Genomic DNA, 21349 nt, shown 5'->3' with positions numbered 1-21349 from the left:
TGACATTGATACCCAATCAATCAAAAGGAGCAAAATATGGAGATTAGCATTAGATCAACAATAGAACGGCTGAAGTTTTAGAGTGAATGATGACAACGAGGGCATGAATATTAATACCACAGTGAGGCGCCAATAAATTTCCCAAACTTCTGCGGTGGAGTCTGTGTTTTTCTGTGCATCTCAAGTCATCAGTGTCAGACGTTTCAAAGCAGAACTTCTTGTTTGCTGTGTTAAAAGTGCATGATATGACACCAGCGCTGGTTTTATACGTATTGCTGCTTCTATTGCCCTGTCATTAATTATGTACCAGAAACTGGCCAAAGGCTATACTGTTGTCTACAGTGGGAATTAAATATTGATAAAGCTCCAGCTTTCACCCCAGATTTCATTGTGTTAACAAATATGTTTTGTTTGCAAAACAATTTGAATTTAATAATTAATCAAATCGTGGCGAGGCCATTATCATTCAGCATGAGGCCTGAGAGGGCTCCAGATGTCAGGGATCATGTCCTCGCACTGGCAATACATGCAAAGTCTGTGCCCTCTTTTATACATTATTGAAAGCAAACTCTGCAAGGTAGGCTTAGGCATGGACACAGGGACTGATGCATTATATGCACAGAGGTGACCCAGCATCGTCTGTCAGGGAAATAACGTGTGAGAACTACAAAGATGTGTTTATGCCCTGATTCTGTGTGATCACATACCTTCGCCTTTGGATAAAGAATGCTTTTACTGCAGAGGGCATGAAATAAACACGGGTTAAACTTCAGACAAAAGAACATCTTCATCATCTTTATCTTGAAAATGCAAATCTTATCAAGAGTATATTAATCATAAACACATGAATGGCTGCACCTATGGGTGGTGCATTACCCATAGGTCTGAATCTGAGAGTGACTGCTTTTCTTTCTGTATGTTGGCCTTGTGATTGATCAATATGGCCACCTCACACCCAGTGGTGACTGGGATTGCCCCCCCACAACCCCGGAGAGGATAAAGAGTATAACTGATGGATGGACACTTACTGTAAGGCATTTTCAAGTAAAATGTAATTGTTTCATATCATGTGCAGACATGACTCCTCTAACCCAGGACTGGGCCAATTTGGTTACCAAGAGGGCCACTTTAATTTTATTGCCAGTACCAAAGGCCCAAATTGTTAAGGACTGTTGAATAATCTCGATATAAATCCTGCAATTACTAAGAATTCAATGGAAGCAAGAATATGTTGCTTTATTATCATTTATTATGCCAACATTAATGTTTCTGAACTCAAGTACATGTACAAATAGGAATAGTTAAGTTATTGAAAAGAAAATTCAGTTACTTTCGAACTCCTTTTTGTATGCAGTGAATGAGCTACTTGCTATTTCACTTGGATATTTATTTTTTACAAGTGCATTTTAAGATAAATATATAAAGGTTTTACAAAAAATAGTTAAGCCAATAAAATATACTAAAAAGAAAAAAGAAAATAAATAACTAAATCAAAGAAATAAGAAAAAAATTCAACTGAAAATAAATTCATAGAAAAAGTAAGACATATAATTAAAATAAAATAAAAATAATACAATAAATTATGAAAAAACAAGATTAAATACAATAAGAAGTTAATAAATATAACAATATATTTCAAAAAATAAAAAATTACAAATACATTATATCAAAGATTAAAACAGATAAAAATTAAATTAATTAAAACAGAATATTTTTTTTTAAATATCTAAAGACATTTAGAAAAATTGTTAAATTGTTTTAATAGAATATAATAAATAAAAAACCTGAATGTAATAAAAGGGAAAAAATAATTGAAAATAAATTCATAAAGAAAAGTAAAATAATAAAATTCAAATAGATCAAGAATGAAAAAAAGTTAATAAATTGATTAATATTTTCAAACAAATAAAAAATAGTTCCTTTAAAAAATTTTAAAATTAAAAGAATTTAAATGAAAAAAAAAAGGGTTAAATAAAAAAAAACCAAAAGACATTAAAAACAAGTTTTGAATTGTTATAATCAAATGAAATGCTGAATTAAAGAACTGACCATCTACAGTAGTGAAAAGCCGTAAGAGAAATGTTTCTGATTCCATGGCAAGTTTTGTCCTTTTTCTTAAAGTTTATAATTTCTTTGCATTTGAAATTGACTTGGGGGGCCAATTTGAGTGAGGTGCAGGGCTTCTTGAACCTGACACAATAAATAGACTGTTTCTTATATGTACTTCATGAATATATGTCATGTCTATTTGGAAAACCTCCTATAACCAGTGTCTGGAAAAGGCGTAACTTTTTAAAGAATTCTTGTAGGGTGATAGGACAACTATTCTGTCTGTCACATTTATTACCGGCCAATCAGAGCAACCAGACAAAATGAGGTGGTATGCATGTACAGCTCTGTTAGTAACCTGAGCTCGACAGACTGGAGCTGTTGTAGCTCATGAATGGTGGAGCTTGTTGGTGGATAAAACTCATGCCGAGGTCTGTTGGGGGGAAATGTTGTTGTACCAATAACAAAATGTGGATCATTTCTGATAAGACTGTTGCTATGGCTACATTTGATCTAATCAGACGGTAGCCATTGTATGTACCTCCTTATAATACAACTTAACCCAGCTTTCATCAACTCATGCTGAAGAGAGTTGGGGGGAGATTTAAAACATGTTTTCCATATTGAAAGACTTTCACTTCTGTTCTTTGAAATGTAGTTCTGGTAAAACTGCTGCTAAAGCTACATCCTAGCTAAATGACACTGGTGGCAGCCATTGCTCACTGGATGGCATAGGTTCATGCTGCATGGAAATGATCGTTTGGTAGAGAAAGGCAATGACTAGACTGAATGGAACTAGACTTTGGAGTCAAGTTGGATCCAGGTCTGCATCTGGAATGTGAAACCATCCTTTACATGGATCCCATTACCCTGACAAGTCTGGATAAACATCTGATTGCAAGCTATGAAAGGCAAAAGGGAGGCTTGACTTGTATTGAATAAGTGAAGATGTCACACAATGATGCAGAAGAACAATATTTTTCTTGTTAAGTGCCTTGAAATAAATTTTCAGACTATTTAAGTGAGAAGTTTTGTTTCTGCAATTGCAGATATTTTTGCTTCTTGCAAAGAATAGAGGCCCTCTTCTGCTTTTTATAATTAGTTTATGTGCACTTGCATGGAAAAGTAAATGTGACTCATATGGAGTGTAATGAGATAGTCTGCACTTGTGAAGAGTTGACTTTTTGCTGTGATCTCTCCTGAGCAATTAAATATATACTAAGTTATAATCCTTTCATTGTGCAGTGATTTCCTCAGTCTCAGATTCAAGCAGAAATCCCGATAAATACTGGCTGTTTAAAGGTTAAAAGCTTGCAGGCCCACAAATCCAAGGTCCAGAGAGATCATAGTGTCCCAGCGGACTATAACATTTGTCACCAGCTTCATGTTGGTCATAAATCTAGCACAGCAGCATCTTGACTCCGCCTGGGAGCATGAACGCAATCCTTAAAACCAAAAGTATTTAGTATTTGTCAATGCAGGCTGCAAGGAGGGTAAAAAAGGGCTGCAATTACAACCTTAAACTGGAACATCCAAACCCTATTGACCACTCTGTCAGCCTCGGGTAACAAAGCTGGACTTGACATTCCGTTAGCAACGGCAGAGGTGGCGTGGGGGCTGCAGAACGGAGGGGAAGTGGTGGCTGATAGGCGTGACGGAGAGCAGAAAGAGAGAGACAGGGGACGCCTGTTTGGGATTTACAACGTCGGCATGCTCACCTAGCAGCTGACCGTGCTGCTTCACAGGTCAGCCGCTCTAACCGGACTCCATTAATACGCCAGGTCCACCTTGTGGCACACTTAATGCTCCAGTGCACCCGCTGCCTCAGGGACAACTTCACTGGCACTTTACTGGAGAACAGAAGAAGAGAGCGAGGAGGCCTGGGGTCCGGGAACAAAGACACCCTCTGAAGGAAAAAGGAGGGTTGGAAAGAAGTTGAACAAAAAAGTTTGCAGACTGAAGTTTTTCTTACAGTAGACTTTTCTGTGACTGTATGTGGAGTAAAGTTTTAAGGCTGCAGGTCTTTCTGGCAGGGCTCTTTCTCTCTGTAACAATGGTCAAACTTTTTTGTCTTTTTTGTTTTGTTTTGTTTTTATTTTGGAGTCGACTTTAGTTCATCTGATACATCAGGTTCCACTTTTTTTGCATCCCAGCGTGAATCACTCTGGCAGAGACATACTGTGGAATTTGTACCTCTATCTAAAGCAGCAGCTCTGTAATAAACTGTATTTTTAAGTCTATGGACAGGTAAAACACTGAAACGTGTCGGAAACAAGATATTTAAACTAGAAACTTTTCTAAATTAGAATAAAATGATCCTTAGGATGAAGTTCAAAGTTTGCTTGTTTGGTTTGGAGTCTACTTGACCTCATCTCATAAGGACCTCAATACATAAGGTTCCACTTTTGATGCACCCCATCCTGAATCACACTTTTCTAGGGGGGGACCTTTTGCCGTTTACTTTACTTGACAGCTGAAATGAGACATGAAATGTGAGTCTTACTATGGTTAGTCAGTAATCCTTACATACCTTATTTACACACACTTCATTATGATTCATTTTGAAGTCAAACAGAGGTGAAATTGTTTCCTGATCTCTGGAAAGTTTGAGCGTCATAAAAACTGCACCGCACTTCCATTAGCTCCTGCAGACAGTTCGCTAATCTTAACTCTTTTAATGCCACGGTGTTCCATGCTAGTTTGCATGGAAAAGGGAGTTTTCCCCCCAAAAAAGCTGCATAATGGCTCAGTGTCTCTGTGCACTGGTGTGTTTTTGTGGTGATTGGCCAACAGCATAATAAGGAGAGCATTAAAGCTGTGCTTTTTGACTTAGCTGTGCCATTCAGAGGTTCCCAAAGTGGGAGTCAGGACCCCCAGGGGTCATAAGAGGCCCTCAAAAACAAACAAAAAAGGGACAAGGCACAGGCAGCCTAGGAAAATGATAGGGGCACTACATTCTTTTTTTCCCGTTGTGGGCCCTGAACATTTTTGAATGAACCCTTAAATGTAAAACCAGGCAGCCAACTTACCTGCATATCTCCTTTCCTGCTTTACTCAGCACCTCTCTCTCTCTCTCTCTCTCTCTCTCTCTCTCTCTCTCTCTGCACCCAGTGACACGGTGGGCAGAGGGAAGATTTCAGAGTTCAGACCCTGGCTGAAAATGGCCGACACGGAATGTTGTGACTGTAAAGCTGAACATACACTGTGCAGTTTAAAGCCAACTCTACGATAGTCGTGGATGAATGTCAGCTCACAATGTGCAACTGAATCGCTTACGACACACGACCATTGCACACACGACCAGTCAGGATGGACTGTGACAAAAATCCATGGTTTCCTTTGCAAAAAGGCTCCCCCTCTCTCTTTCCTGCTAAGTATAAACTGTTAAGTCAGTCAAAAACAAACTCCCAAACAAGAAATGTGTAATTCAAAGTTAAATAACTTTTAAACCATCAATTGTAGCCACTTATTTCCTTTTCTTCTGAAAGCCCTCTGTTTTGCCGGTCAAATGCCGCTATCCACACCTTTGTAGCTCTCCCAGAACATTTTCTAGCTAGCCTGGAACTTGGTTGACCTTCCAGGGTCTTTAAAGATTTAATCCACAACAGTAACTCTAATATTGAATGTTTTCTTATCCATTTTATAGTCCATTTTTGATCACTTCTTCTGCTAGCTTGCTACTAGCCACCATGTAGTTCCAAAAGCAGATGTCACATGGGCTGAGACAACCAATGGCAGACCATTCTGTCTTTACGTCATGGTTTGCAAAACACTGAGTCCAGAGTCCACTTGCCCGGTGCCCAGGCACAGTTCGTTTGCATTCACACTACCAAAACAAACTGGACTTTGGGCTCCAGTGCACTCGGATCTGGGACCGGGCCCCTAGTGTGAAAGCCACCTTAGTCATTATTGTTTGTTTAATACATAAAAATCTTGAGTTTAAATCTCTGTTTAGTTTGTTTTTTTTTCAGCCATGCAAGTGGCATTACTGAGAGTACATATTCTTAGGGCTCAAGTTTTCCTGAGCAAAAGGGTGTTTAGAGTTTGACTGTGCACCACAGGGTTGAGCTTTTTAAGGCAATAAGTCAGGACGAGACAGCTTGGTTAAAAAAAAGCAGCCGAGGGCTCAGAGGTACAAAGGTCAAGATTTGTGGTTTCTTTTTTTAAGAGTCAGCAAGTTTTGGTTTTATTCACCACTTGTTTTTGCCTTGAGCAAACTTTTTGGAATGAGACAAACCACTTCAACTTTTTGGTTAAAATGCTTGGTTAATTTTGCATTTTTTCCCAATAAAGAGCTCTTTAATGAACTTTAGTTTAAAGAATATAGAGATGAAATTGCATTAAAACACACAATGAAAAACTGCATGTTAAGATCAGAAAATGTAAAAATGTTAAGATCAGGTTTTATAAAAACAAAATGAATCTGCAGGAGTTTAAAGATCTTTGAACTAGATATTTTTCTCTTGCAAAGGTCAAAGTTTCAGGTTTTCCCCCTGACTTGACTCGACTTTATCTGATACACCAGCCTCCACTTGTTTTTTGTTTTTTTTTTTCTTTTTGGCCTTGCAGCCTGAAGCACGCTTTAGGGATGGGCATGGACATCATGGTATAAATGTGTTTTATGGCCAGGCAGCTGCTGTTTTTTATGCGTCCTGGCCGAGTACAACATGGCCACCTGCTTGGCGGTAAAGCCTTGCTGCTATGCTGGACTTTATGGGCACGTTCGGCAACTAAACAAAGATATACAAGGATGCAGTCAGAGCGTGTATTTCTTCAAAGAGCTGCCTGCTGCATATGGTGTGCACTTAGGCAATTCATCGGTGCCATAAGCATCGACGGGAGCAAGATCCTGGGCTCCTTGTGGCCCTCGGAGCACGATGAGACCTGGGGGAGACTTCCTGCTCCATGGACTCACTGATGAATTACTTTCCTCCACAAGTCCACGTCTCCCTTAGGCGTGACTGTACGTGTCACTCCTCTGACAACTCTCTTTGCCTAAGCTCCAGAAAGCCTGCTGATTATCCAAAGACCCAACACGGAGGTGCTGCAACTGGGTGGGGATTCACAGATGATCACCCGTAGGATTCGCCGAGGTGAGCGTGTGTGTGAGAGTGGTACTCAACCACCTGCTCTCCTGATAAACAAGTTCATGTACGAGGAGGAGAGAGAGTGATTATTAGAAGGATTTCAGAGTGTCATCCCTCCCTCTCCGCTGCTATCTCTCTTTCACGACTGCGAGCGGCAGAACAGAATTACTCCCCGCCAGTGAATAATAAGGAAGTTTATGAAACGTGACGAATGCGACGGCGCTCTACATGAAATACCAATGAGGGAGGCACCCCAGCGTAGCAAATGCTACATCCTAATATCAACAGTCACCTTGTGATACTCCCTCCACTCCTCAGAAGGACACATCATGGGGGGAGTATGATCACACTGTCAGCGCTGGGCAGGTGAACGGACACGTGCAGGCAGCCAGCTGCCACAGCAGGAGTGAGGGGGAGGGGGAGTAATGGCGTCATACATTGTCTCACCTATGTGCTGATGTACTGGGTGCATATCTGGTCACGGAGGAGGCTCAAACATGACTCATACATAGTTGTCACTCAGTGAGTGAGTCAACATGGATGCCCGAGCTCATTGAGAAACTTCCTCTGGTTGACTCAGAGGACATGAGCTGCTCCCACCACTTTTGTCAGCTGAGACTTGAATGGTTAAAGAAAGTGGTTGGACAGTTTCTTGTTTTTTCATTTAATCTGTTTTTTCCAGTTTTATAGCAGATGTTGTTCTTAACATTGGCTGCAGTTATACTCATGATATATTCATAAGTATCCCTAAAAAAGTTATTTGAGTGGTTGATTTGCATCTAAAAATTCATAGGACATTGTATTAGATTAGATACTACAGTTACAGTATTACCAGCAGGTGTTTAAAAACAATATTATATAAGAAGCAGGTATGACCAATCACTTTCGAGAATGCATGTGCAAGCACAGAGAGCAGAGCTTGTGCTTCTACATGTGTTTCATTCAATCCTTCAATACAAAACACTTCAGAGATCTTGTGTGAAGATGGGCCAAAGTTCCAGAAGGACAACCATCACAGAAGCCCTCCACCAGTCTGGGTTTATGGCAGAGAGGCTAGATGTAAGCCTCTCCTCACTGCAAATCACATGAAAGCCCACTTGGAGTTTGCAAACAAGCACCTGAATGACTCTCTGAAACAAGATTCTCTTGTCTGATGAAATCAAAAATTCAACTGTTTGGCCTCGATTCTAAATGTTATGTCCTGAGGAAACCAGGCACCACCAATGAACTGCTCAAAACCATCCCAACAGTGAAGCATGGTGGTGGCAGCATCATGTTGTGGGGGTGCTTTTCAGCAGCGGGGACTGACAGACTGGTTAGGGTTGAGAGAAAACTGAATGGAGAAAAGTACAGATATCTTTCACACCCTTTACTCAGACGCATTTGAATATGACCCAAGCATTGCACACCTGAACTGGGAGATTTTCTGCCATTCTTCTTTGCAAATTCTCTCAAGCTCAGTCAAGTTGGATGGGGACCGTCAGTGGACAGCCATTTCCAGGACATTCCAGAGTTGCCCCAGAGCAACTCTTGTGTTGTCTTGGATGTATGCTTAGGGTAGTTGTCATGTTGAAAGGTTGGACAGGTTTTCATTGAGAATATCTCTGCTCCATTCAGCTTTCTCCCAGTCCCTTCTGCTGAAAAACACCCCCACAGCATGATGCTGCCACCATGCTTAACTGTTGGGATGGTATTGGGCAAGTGATGAGCAGCATGTGGTTTCATCTGGACGTAAAGTTTTCAGCTGAGGCCAGACTGTTAAATCTTGGGTTCATGAGACCAGATAATCTGGTTTCTCACAGTCTTAGAGTCTTTCAGGTGCTTTTTTGCAAACTCAACGCCGGCTTTTATGTGTTTTACACTAAGAAGAGGCTTCCGTTTAGCTACTAAAGCCTGGATTGGTGGAGGGCTGCAGTGATGGTTGTCCTTCTGGAACTTTGTCCCATCTCCACACAGGATCTCTGGAGCTCAGTCAGTGTGACCATCAGGTTCTTGCTCCTTACTAAGGCCCTTCTCCCCCGATTGCTCACTTTGGCTGGGCGACCAGCTCTTAGAAGAGTCCTGATTGTGCCAAACTTCTCTCCAATGAGAATTCTGGAGGCCCCTGTGCTCTTGGGAACCTTCAGTGCAACAGAAATGTTTGTGTTGCCTACTTCAGATCTGTGCCCTGCAACGATCCCGTCTCTGAGCTCTGCAGGCAGTTTCTTTGACCTCATGGTTTGGCTTTTGCTCTGATATACATTGAGACTTTGTGTGTGCCTTTCCAAATCATGTCCAATCAGTTTAATTTACCACAGGTGGACTCCAATCAAGGTGTAGAAACATCTCAGCAACAATTAAGAGAAATGGGAGGCACCTAAGCTAAATTTCAAGTGTTTCTGCAAAGGGTTTAGCTACAGCCAATATGAAATTTCATTTTTTTTTCTTTAAATGAATTTGCAAAAAAAAATCTAAATTCTGTTTTTACTGGTCATGATGAGGCAATGAGAGTAGATTGATAAGAATATATTTACTGTACCATCAAGTTGCAACATAACAAAACTGAATGCACTGAATATTTTCACGCCCATTAATGAAGTTCAGCTTTAGATCACCCAGGACACTGTAGACATATGCCCAGAAATGATCAGATGACCCTTGTATTGAGATTCATGCTATTGATTCATTACTTTTGAACTAAACTTAAAACAAAAAGTAAGCCAATTTGTGTTTGGTACATTATTTCATTGGCGCAACCCACATACTCAGCTCTGCTGCTCATCCCACAAATGCATGATCCTTACAAATGTGGCATCATTTTAAAGGGTAATAAACAGGCTTTCCAACAGTATAAGATTTATTACCAAGAAGCATTGTTACAACAAAGAAATAATGTACCAAACACAAATTGCCTTACTTTTTGTTTTAAGTTTACTTTGATTGTATTCAGTATGCATTGCCATATATGTATTTATCCATGTGGGGGTTTTTAGCCATGTACTCCTGGAAAGCCAGCAAAGCATGCTGCTTGACTACCCCAGGGAGCATCTTAAGAGCAGAGTGTTCTACGGCGATAAAACAGTAAAATGTAGGACGATAGTGTTCCTGACTGAAAAGGATTTTGTGTGCATTAAATGGCAGACAGTACACCTTGTAATGATTGTATTTAAAAAAAAAAGTCTTAAAAATATGAGCACTGTTAAGAAATGCAATTTTATAATCGTAGTTGTCAGCTGGTTGATCTTGCTCCACAGTGACAGGACAGTTTAGTGTTTAACATCATGCTGCAGGTTTGTCTGCAAGTTACACCATCCTCTTCTTCATGCCCTCTCTCTCTCCTCCCACTCCTCCACAGCTGAGTGACAAAAGTCCCTTCTGAGTGAAATCATGCGTTTCCCCTCTCGCCTTTATCTCTGATGGCTGCTCCTCCACCTCCCAGGTCATTATTTGCTGCTGGGCGCTCCACACATGAAAAGTCGACTTTGTTTGCCTGCTTGCACACTTTAAACCTTTCAGAGCAAAAATGACTTGTTATGTTTCAACTAGAGCATTATTAATAATCTCAGGTTATGCCGAGCTGAGACAGAAAAAATCTGTTAGGAGGCCTGAATGGAATGCCCTCTATTTTTTATGACTGTTTGTGCTGCTGCCGTGTGTATCTGCGTGCATGCATGCAAGTTTGTATTGGCGGGGTCAACCCTTTTATCCTCGTCTTTCAGGAGAGAGAGCGTGAGTGTTTGTGTGTTTCTGCATTCTCCGCAGGGACTATTTCAGTCGAGGGCAAAGAACACAGGGAAACTTTGAAAGAGCTTTTATGTACTTTTGAGTGAAATGATCCTAAGAAAGGCTTTTTATATATAAAAAAGGAAAAACTTTTTATTCGGGCTTCCACATCCAGAAGGGCAATTACCGAGCTCCCTTCCTCCCTTTCTACATCCATCAATCTCTCCTCTATTCTTAGGCCTGCATCTGTGTTGTGTGTAGAGGCATCGCCAGGGGCTAAGAGCATGAGCTTAGTAAAGGAGCAATGTAGGGCATGTCAGTGAGTATGCAGTGAGTCAGCCATTTGCAACCACTTTTTGGCCATATTGTAAGAACACAAAAGATCATGTGACCAGGAAAGAGCAAGCATTTTTGATTACTAATCCTGCAAAAGTTGACTATTTTTAAAGTTTTTTGGCCTCAGACTTTTTCTGGATGATTAATTTTTGACTGCTCAAAAAGATCCAAAATAAGGCCCTTTGATTTCTGCATCTGCTGTGGTAAAATAGGGCGCGCACCGATAAGGCTGATACTGTATGACAAGCTATCTGAATGAGAGGTAAACTTATTCTGTCACCATCGCTTTGGCATCGTGGCTCGCTTTTAACTGCAGCCTTGTCACTCAGGAGCCTGAAAGGCAAGACCTCACACAGGTTTGACAGATAAAAGTCTCCTCACTTCATTGCTGTTTGACATTTTTACCTCTCTGAAAAGTTCTCTCCTCCATCCTTCCTTTCTTTTCTTCCATTTCGAACGCACACAACCATTTATACACTCCTTTCAATGGGAGTCCATCTCCTCTCCTCCTGTCCATCTGCCAGCCAAAATGGAGCCGCAGACAAAGGGAGACGTAAGCTAACTCAGTGATCTGAATCAAATGGCAAAGGGAGGAGGAGGGTAGGGGAGGAAAAGAGGAGTGATGGGTGCCAGAGAGACGTGGGAGACGGGGTGGGGTGGGGTAGTGGGATGGTGAAGGGAGGCATGAGGGGCTAGATGTGAATTTTTTCTGACAGGTTTGAAGTCTCCTCTGAGCTGACCCTCTCCCTGCTGGGAGCTGCGTCTCCTGCAAAATGTGTGTGCGTGGGTGAGGCGGCATGGAGGAAAAGGAGGTATAAGAAGGAGCAATGAACTGTGATCATGGAAATGCCACGCTGAATGCAGCAGCTCCGGCAGTGATCAATAGTAACCTTGCAGGATATTTATCTGAGCGATAGAAAGGAGCACAAACTCTTTGCAGGAATCTGTCAGTATTAAATTTCACAAGTTAGGTTAATAGCACCATCGCTCAGTGTCACACTGCATTATTGGACATTGTGTGACCAGCCAACACTTGAAGCATCGTGGCACAGAAGACACATCTGCTGTCGGGGTCATTTTAAAACTTCATGTTGTAAAAAAAAAGGCTGTATTGATCTGTAAGAAGTAACACTCAGGCTGGAAAGGCAGGACAGACGTGGTGACAAGTGACTCCCAGTGACTCTAGGGTAAAGAAGATGAACCAAGATAAAGAGAGCTGATCATTGGTTTGAATGTCCAGGGAGGAAGTCTGTAAAAAGAGAGGAGTGACAAATGTCAAAGTCAGACAGTTGGAGACATTCATACAGCTGATTCTGAGGCTGTCTTACACAGAAAGATCTACTGTGTACAAGATCGCTTTTCAGTTTCAGTTCAGCTGACAGGTTGAATTAACTATGAAGATAATGTAGTTAAAATAAAGCAAACAACGCTATGCTGGCTAGAGGAATAGAAGGCTAGAGCAAACAAAGCTACATTAGCTATTTAGATAACATAGCTTTGTTGCTAAATCTAGAGCTAACAGGCTTCATAAGTTGTGTAGCATAGCTAAAACAAAAAAAAACAAGGCTACATTACATACGTTAGCTATTTGCTAAATATAAAGCTAACAGGCTACATTAGCTATGTTGGCAATGTAGGTAAAAGAAACAAAGCTACATTAGCTCTGCCAGACTGTGCTGTGTTTGCTGAAGCTACACCTGTTTTAGAAATAGTTACGGAACGGTGGCTTGCTTTAGCTCTATTAGCCTTAGCTGAAGCTAACGTAGCTACATTGGCTTGCATGGCAATGTTACCTACAAATTTAGCGAAGCTATTTTAGCTTTAGTGAAATCTGTTGAAGTTAAAACAAGCCAGCATTTGCATAACAACTTCTAACAACAGGTCTGTACATAATTTAACCCCAGATTAACCTTTGACCTTTTTACTGTTTTATTTATGAAATGGTTCTTAGTCTGCAATGATTGTAATGTGTTTTTTTCATGGATGTAATTGCCTGACTTTATTCATGGATAAAGTTAGTCTATAAAAAAATTACTTAAACGTTACCAGAAAATTATGTCCCTCCTGTTCTGACAGAGGTGTCGTCTGTCAGTAGTCTGAAATCTGCAGCCAGCCAGCCCCCTGTAGGCATTAGTAATGTCTATATTAAAATAAACCGACTTTGGGCTAGGTTTTTTTCCCTCTCAGCGTGTTGTCATCTCCTGATCAACAGTTTTAGTCTGCAGGCTTTGACAGAAATTACCGGGGCTAGTGCTATCAAAATGACCTTACACACAGGGGCAGTTGCCACACCATGTCACCCCTGTAGATCCGCCCCTGCTTACACAACCCACTTACCAAATGACTAAAATAACCCATTTAGATGATTAAAAATCTTTACGTGTGTGCAAGTCAGAAGTCCATTTTCAGAGAGAACTCTGAATTAGCACTTTACATGACAATGTAAATGGAGGTGCTTTCAAAAGTTTGCAATTCAGAACTAACTTTAAAAACTTTCTGTTTGCAGGCACCCAAGAAGGTGCTGTTGTTTAAACCAAAACCTAACAGGCAACAAAGGTTGGTATTTTTGGATGAAATTATTGTCCTGTAAATATGGCCCAGGCGTAGAGGAAGGCATAGATTCCGGTTCTTTCTGGTTCTGAATAACTAATTATTTCACCACAATTAAATAATCTTATAAAGACACTAAACATCTGCTGAGCCTTTCAGCTTTCACTGTCATTGAATTATTTAGTTTTGAATTGTTTGCCAAACAAAATGAGTAATTAAAAATACTCCAACATTGTTTGGGGGTTGGTGATATTTTTGGGACATTAAATTTGGAATAAAATATGATAGCATAAGGAAAAAATTATGAAAATATATTTAGTCATTGCTGTTTTTCTCTGAGAGCTGATAAGACTGTACCGTCGCCTACAGCAATGCCAGCAGATCTGAAAGACTGCACATTCATACGTACACAAGTGACCTAAGCGCTACAAGAGCAATCTGAAGAACTCATCATGACAATGGTAAAAGACTGGAGTTAGAAGGTCATGTTTACAACGTTCGCTGTCTTAGTCAGAGGCCAATGAGCAATAAAGTACAGTACTTCAGAGCTCCTGTGAGGAGTTCAGCGGCTTATGAAACAAAGTAAAGTTAATCATATCTCTCTCTTATTACCGACAAAAGCAAACAAGATTGCCGGGATGAGAGTGATCAATTCTATGTAGTTATTTTTAAGGCCTGTTAGCACTGTCGCCAGATCAGCGTCACACGAAGTGATTAACAGAGACGCACAGTGACTCACACGTTAATCAGTAAACACTACTTACACATGACCAGCGAGGAGATAAAAGGAACCACTGTGTGCACAGGAACGCCCGAATCACTGCCAACGAAATGAAACTTCATCACAGGAGCTTCAACAGAAACCAAACCTCAGTCATGGTGGTGGCTGACTGAGGATAATTCTCATGCTGAGGCTGGTCAGGAGAAGTGCAGACAACTTCTCCACCAAGAAAAGCTTTCAGAGCTGTTTGCTCTTGTTTTGATGAAAAAATGTGAGTTCTGATCAAACTTATGCTGTAGTAAATCTACATCTGAGCTAATCGCCCCTCCAGCAGCTGTTGTAGTCATCAGTTTATAGAAGCACTAAACCCCACCAGTGATTACTGAAAACTTTTGCCACTTTATTTGCCAGATTTACCCATATTTGCTGTTTTTCACTCTTATAGGCATAGTTGTCCCATATTTACTTATTTTTGCCTCTTCACGCTCACTTATGTCATCACTGGCCATCACTGGCATACCTTTGCACCAGTTCAAACCCATTTTTGCTGTTTTCCACCCTGTTTTGCCAAGCCTTTAAGTTTATGTAACTTTTTTCTTCTTTATACCAATTTTTGTGTCATAAATGAGTGCATTTATGCCACAGTTTGGCCATCCTTAAGTCCATTTTTGCTCATCCTGTTTTTGCCATTTTTGATGCCACTTCTTTTTGACACTTATATCCAATTTTTGCTGTTTTAACCCATTTTTAACATTTTTAACCAATTTATTGCTACTTTTGGCCCATGCTTGTTAGTTCCTTTAGTCGGTTATAACCCTTATTTGCTGTTTTTGGGTCATTTTTGCCACTTTTTTCCTGTCAGTTTTGCCACTTTTTTGCCCATTTTTGCTGTTTTTCATTCTTATATACAGCTTTCTTTCCTCTTTAACCAATTTTTGCCTCTGTATGCCCTTTTGGCCACCATTTGTACACTCTAAATCCATTTGTTCTGTTTTCCATCCTGTTTTTGCAACTTTAAGACAGTTTATGCCACATTTGCCCATTTTGCCACCTCTTTTTGGCACTCTTCTCCAACTTTTGCTGCTGTTTGAATTTTTTTTACAATATTTAATATTTAATTTTTGCTACTTTTTGCCATGGGTAGCCAGCCCCTTTAGGTGAATAGATAAACTTCATTGTCTGTCTGAGAAGAAGAAATTCTTCTTTGACAAGGCTCAAACAACACATAAGAACACACATTTAAAATCACATTTAAAATCAAAAACACAGTCATAATTGGGGGGATATTAAACGCAGCAGCTGATTAAAAAAAACAAGTATTGTGTGAACTGATAAAAACAAACTCATTTCATGTTGTTCAGGGTGGTTTTGCCAATTTCAACCCATATTTACTGATTTTCACCCTTTTATGTAACTTTTTTCTTCTTTACACCAATTTTTGTGTCTTAAATGGGTGCATTTATTCCACAGTTGGGCCACATATGGCAACTTTAAATCTCATTTTGCTGTTTTCCTCCCTGTTTTTGCCACTTCTTTTTGCCACTTGTATCCCATTTTGCTGCATTCCACCCATTTTTTTTACCATTTCAACCCATTTTTGCTGCTTTTGTCACATTCACTCCAAGCTTCCCTTTTCTTTTTGCCAGTTTTAACCATTCTTTTGCCTTTTCTTGCCTATTAAGCTTCTTTTACATCGGTAATTTATTTCATTAGAGCTGCCCCTGCTTTTTGGCTTCATATTCTTGCCTCTGGTCTATTTTCTGGATGTTTGGCTTAGCTATGAAGTCCTATATTACTTTCCAAACCATTTAGTCAATGTTCCCATCTGCATCATAAACATCACAAATACAAAGGTAATTCTGTTTAGAGAAAAAGGGGTTCTCACTTTTAGAAAGGTGATATTTGTACTACAGCATAAATGAATAACATTTTTTTGTAGCTCTAATAAGATTGGTTGCTATTCAGATTAAGAATGAAATATGGATATCACAGCTTAACAGAGAACCATAAGTTTGCTGACCTCCATGGGGCCCCAGAGAGCTCTCTCTTAACCCCCCCTTATGGGCGGCCTTGTACGGAATCTGGCCAACGTTACCATCCGCTTACTTCCTTGTTTAAAATTATGAGCCATGAGCATGAACTAGTTAATTCTAAGCTTGTTGAGTTCCTTTAAAGTGTCAACTTGCTCAGCAGCACTAACATTGTGAGCTTCGTTTTTCTCATGGATGCGTTGATGAAGAAAATACCGGGCTCTTCTTGTAAAAACTGACTGGTGCAGTGTTGCAGTGCCTCCAGAATATAAGACAGGAAACTCCTTTAACACATATTTGTCAGGACACTTGCATGTAATTTATCAAACTCTGAGTTTTAAGTGCAAAGAGCAGCCTGGATAAGAATCCTCTTCAGACAGAAATAGCACAGGTAAGGAGGGAACCATTGTCTGCTTTGTCTCATCTCCATAATGTTTACGGCTGCTCAAGAAGGAGGAAATGCAAAATGAAAGATAATTATGTTTCACCCCCGCTGACGACTGTTCTGTCACTGAGAGCATTAGAAACACCACATGAAGGAAAAAAAGTAGGGAGGGAATAAGGAACCTGTGTGGGCCTGGATCATCTCTCAGACTCTGACAGGGCTACTTACCTGGAGGTTTTAAAAATAAAAAAACGAGATAAAATAAATATATAAGTAACGCCAGGCACATACACAACTGTTCCTGTAAGCTCATTAGACAAACACACTGTAGCTCATCCCTCGTTCCTGTATCCCAACCAAGACAGATCTCTCACCCTCGGTACAAAGCGCAATTAAACCCGAGCAGACAAATATAGCGCTGGCGGTGTAATCTTTCTGAATCACCTGAAAAGTCAAGAAGATAAAAACCGCTGCTCTTCTTTCTTCCTTGCTGTAATGCCGGTGTCTCATAAGGAACTAGGTTGGCCTCTTCAGCATGTTTACTTGCAGCCAAGTACAAATTAACCTCCCAAGATCAACAATAAACCTAATTAGAGTTGTGTTCTGCAGCACACATCTCTAAACACAGATCACAGCTTGTTGAGAGATGAATCTCCATCTGTCTGGCTGCACACAGGGAGGAGGAGAGACTCGGAGAAGATCAGTCCCAAGATTGTAGAGAGGAGCTGTGAGTGTTTGTGTGTTTGAGAGAGACAGAGAGAGAGAGGGAGAGAGGGAGAGTGAGAGGCCCTTGTGGCCACAGGGTTACTTCCTCATGTCAGCCTTTATTTTATGATGTCATGCTGCAGCAGAGAAGTGGGACATGGCACATGCAGGGAGAGCACGCTATTGGATTTGAGCATGTTTAAAGGGAGGTGTAGAGAGGGGAGGGGGGTGTAACGCTAAGGGGCTAGGACAGGAACAGCTCTGCCCTGCCATTTGAACCTCACTCCTGGGACTCACACAGCCAGGCAGGGGAGGCACACGTCGGTTAGGAAGCAGGGAGAGTTGATGCTCTCAGATTGATGTGCAGGGCAGTGGTGGCTGGTGTATTATTCTCTAGGAGGGTGCAGCTTCTCACAAATAGAACAGGATGTACATTTATGTTTGCTAACATGATGCTAACACATTGTGAATATTACCATATACTGCTAAAAGAAGTAGCACTGCAATGAATTGAACTTAAGAAATGATTTACTTTATTTGAAACTCTAGATGAGATGAGTTGAAGCTTGCATCTGCTTGAGCAGGCCGCTTTGTGTGTCAGTTTGCAGCGCTGCAACTGGAGAGACTATGCATTGCTTCCATAGCAACAACTCTTAATATAATATAATTCATTTATGATGTTAGCACTAACCCGTTTATATATTTGTGCAAATAATTTGCATGACTTTTTTTGTCTGATGTGGAGTGTAGATGCAAGCTTTCACACCAGCAGCACTATTTCTCTGTGCAAAATTACAGCTGATATTCTTACGAACGATGGTTGATTTTTTCAAAGCACAAACCTGACCAGGTTGTTGCCTTAGGTAGAGATGTTTTCAGGCAGACAGAGGGAAAAAAATCCCTCCTCTTTTGAACATGGCATGCGTTTTGTCCCCTTACAATCTAAAGATTTGTTGTTGTTTTAGGCTACGTTCACACAACAGGCCTTAATGCTCAATTCAGAACTTCTGCTCAGATCTGATTATTTTGTTTAGCTGTTCATCAGATACAATTCTGATTTTGCACCACATATGAAAGTAGCCTGAATCTGATAGGAAAAGATCAGATGCAATGTGACTTGTGCTGTTCACACTGTCAGAAAAAAATCAGATAAAAGTCACATATGAACAAGAGAAATCAGATTTGGGCCCTTTTAGCTGCAGTGTAAATGTAGCTTTAATCTTTAAAGTGATATTACGCCCAGATTGAGACAGGCAGCAGGCAGCACGACACATCCATGTGAGTGTTGATGCGATACGTGCATGGCTGCAGCTGTTTCAAATAAAAAGGACTTGACTCCACTGAGAGATTTACCATGATGTCTTCTCTTTCCTCAGACATTCGGCTTCTCCGGGCCAATCAAGTCCCTGAAATTACACCTCCGACTGATCCATAACACATTCACGTTAGCCCTGCCTCGCAGAATCTTGAGTGAACACTATCAATATATTTTTTAACTAGTTCGCTATCTGTGGTTAGTAAGCTGTCCAGTGTCAGTGGTTAATTAACAGTCCTTTATCAGTGCTATTTATGAAAATCAAGGCACTTTAATAAAAGGTAAACTTGACCCGTTTGCTGTTTTAGGTATATAGAGATCCACGGCAGTTCTAATGTTAAAAATGATTTAACAGAGAGCATGTCTAGACCTGCCTGTCTTTGTAACTTTTATTATAAGTTTGATTCCTCCATAATTTAAAAAGCCCATTGAAAGCTTTTTTCTCATCTTTTTTTGTGAAAAAAGGACCAGCATAGCCCATGTATACCGGCCACCCCTGCATCTGATGTAAACATGTTTAATAGAATAAAGTGAATAAATTATGCTCTCTAATTGATTCTGTTAAAATCAGAACTGTTGTTTCATACTCAGACACAATACTTGTGTGTTGACTGTCTTTAAGATGTGAAACCCAGAGGAAATGTTTCCCCACTACTACCCTGGCTCTCCTTGACATCCACCTCAGGTTAGAGGAAATTTGTGTTCCCATTGTTGATTCATATGTCTGAAGTAAGATTAAAAAGGGCTGTTTCTCTGGATTCTGTATTTTCGACTCTGTGGTAATTTCCCTAAGCTGCCGTTTGGACATGACAGCATTATCACTTTGCCTTTGACACTGTACAAGATAAAGTAGTGGGGACACTGAGGTCCAAATATGTTGCCTTTATAGGTAGGAGCTGTCCCATTCATCATGTGCTAACATCCAGAGCTCTCTGTAATTCCTGTCCATAAGTCAACATGGGGCAGGTTTCTTCTGCCCTGACTCAGAGCAAAGTGGGGGAAAAAAAGACATGACAAAGAGTATCTTTCAGAAATCAGTTTATATAACAAAGTGGTTATTGTTTAGTATCATATTCCATTACATATTCTATGGAAGGACAGTGTGCATAACCATTTTGTTTTTTCATGTTCTTCAGGATACAAATAAACTTAAAATGTTACAAATATAAATGTTTTTTAAGACAATAAAACATACTCAATGACAACAAGGAGGGTGGGCAGGGATATGGCAGCTTACACATCATGGTCGGACAGGGTTTGTCAACAGTTATGAGCGTTTGCTTGTTGATTCAGCCGCAATCGGTTTTCCACAAATCAATAGTACGCACTAACAAAGTCGGGGAGGACTGGATATGTGGCAGCTGGAACTATTTACCGAAAGCAATACTTTGCAAATAGTTCACTCTGTTAGCGGCAAAGTCGTGTTCAAATATCTCCAACAACTCTTCCTCTGCCTGAGCAGAATATCTGGTGAGGTAAAGTGCACAGTCAGTAAGTGTAAGTTTCAAACTTTTTCCTCGCTGACAATCACCACCAAAAAATGGCACCTTTGACAGTTTTTGACACATCTCTCATACCCCTGCCTCCTCGCTCTTACAATTACCATGAGCACTAGTCATATCGTGGTTTCAGGTTTGTTAGTTACAAGCTAAAAGACGAATGGATGAGCAACCTGAACAAACCAGGCCTGTTTTTCTCTCAGGCTCTTTGACACAAGACTCTACTGCTATTTTCTAGTAAAAAAAACACTCCATTTTGATTATCCTAAAGATGGAATGGGAGGAAATACAACAATCACTTACAGGGATGATGAGGAATGTTGTCATTGTAGAAGTTTCTCTTGGATCTGAAGAAAAGGCAGCACTGGAGCTGCTTTCATCTAAAAAAAAATTTTGAAATTGCATGTTTTTAGCCACTGCATTCACACCATTCCTTCTTTCGAATGGCTTTAAGGGATGTTTCAGTGTTTTTAAGTTGAGTTGTATGAGGTACGTTGCAGTAGTAGTGTCATTAGCCTCCAATGATTTCAATGAGCATTGCCCCTTTAAGTAGGACTCACTGCTTGTTCTGGCTAGGAAGCTAGGCTGTACAGAGTAACAGATGGGTACAGGTTTGCCACGGAATGAGTTTTTGGTTAAATGGGCCACAAACAATGTTAGCTCAAATGTATGCACTACTGAAAACTTCTGAAGCATTCAATTCTTTACCCAGAAGCCTCTGTGTTTTTGTCCCTATTTTGCAATGCTGGCTTTAGCTTCAAGTTAGGTTCTATTGCACTGCAGACACATTAGTGAAGTTGTAATGTTGCCAGAATGAGTGCCAAAGATGGAAGGTGCGATGAGTGCCAAAAAGGTAGCAAAAACGGTTGTTATTTGGCAAAACAGTGGCAAAAAATGCACACAAAGTGGCAAAAATTGGATGAAAGTGTCACAAAGGTGGCAAAAATAGTTGTAATTTTGCAGAACACTG

General features: G+C 40.4%; 1 long non-coding RNA gene across 1 annotated transcript in view; it reads left to right on the top strand.

Annotated features, from left to right (window-relative positions):
- Positions 1–21349, top strand: part of LOC121515996 — a 318198-nt gene that overhangs the window by 266929 nt on the left and 29920 nt on the right. The window lies entirely within an intron of this gene.

The sequence above is a fragment of the Cheilinus undulatus genome, linkage group 10 (assembly GCF_018320785.1).
Source record: "Cheilinus undulatus linkage group 10, ASM1832078v1, whole genome shotgun sequence".
NCBI classification, from domain to species: Eukaryota; Metazoa; Chordata; class Actinopteri; order Labriformes; family Labridae; genus Cheilinus; species Cheilinus undulatus.
Note: the sequence above shows the minus strand (reverse complement) of the source record. Positions and strands in the feature narration are given on the sequence as shown.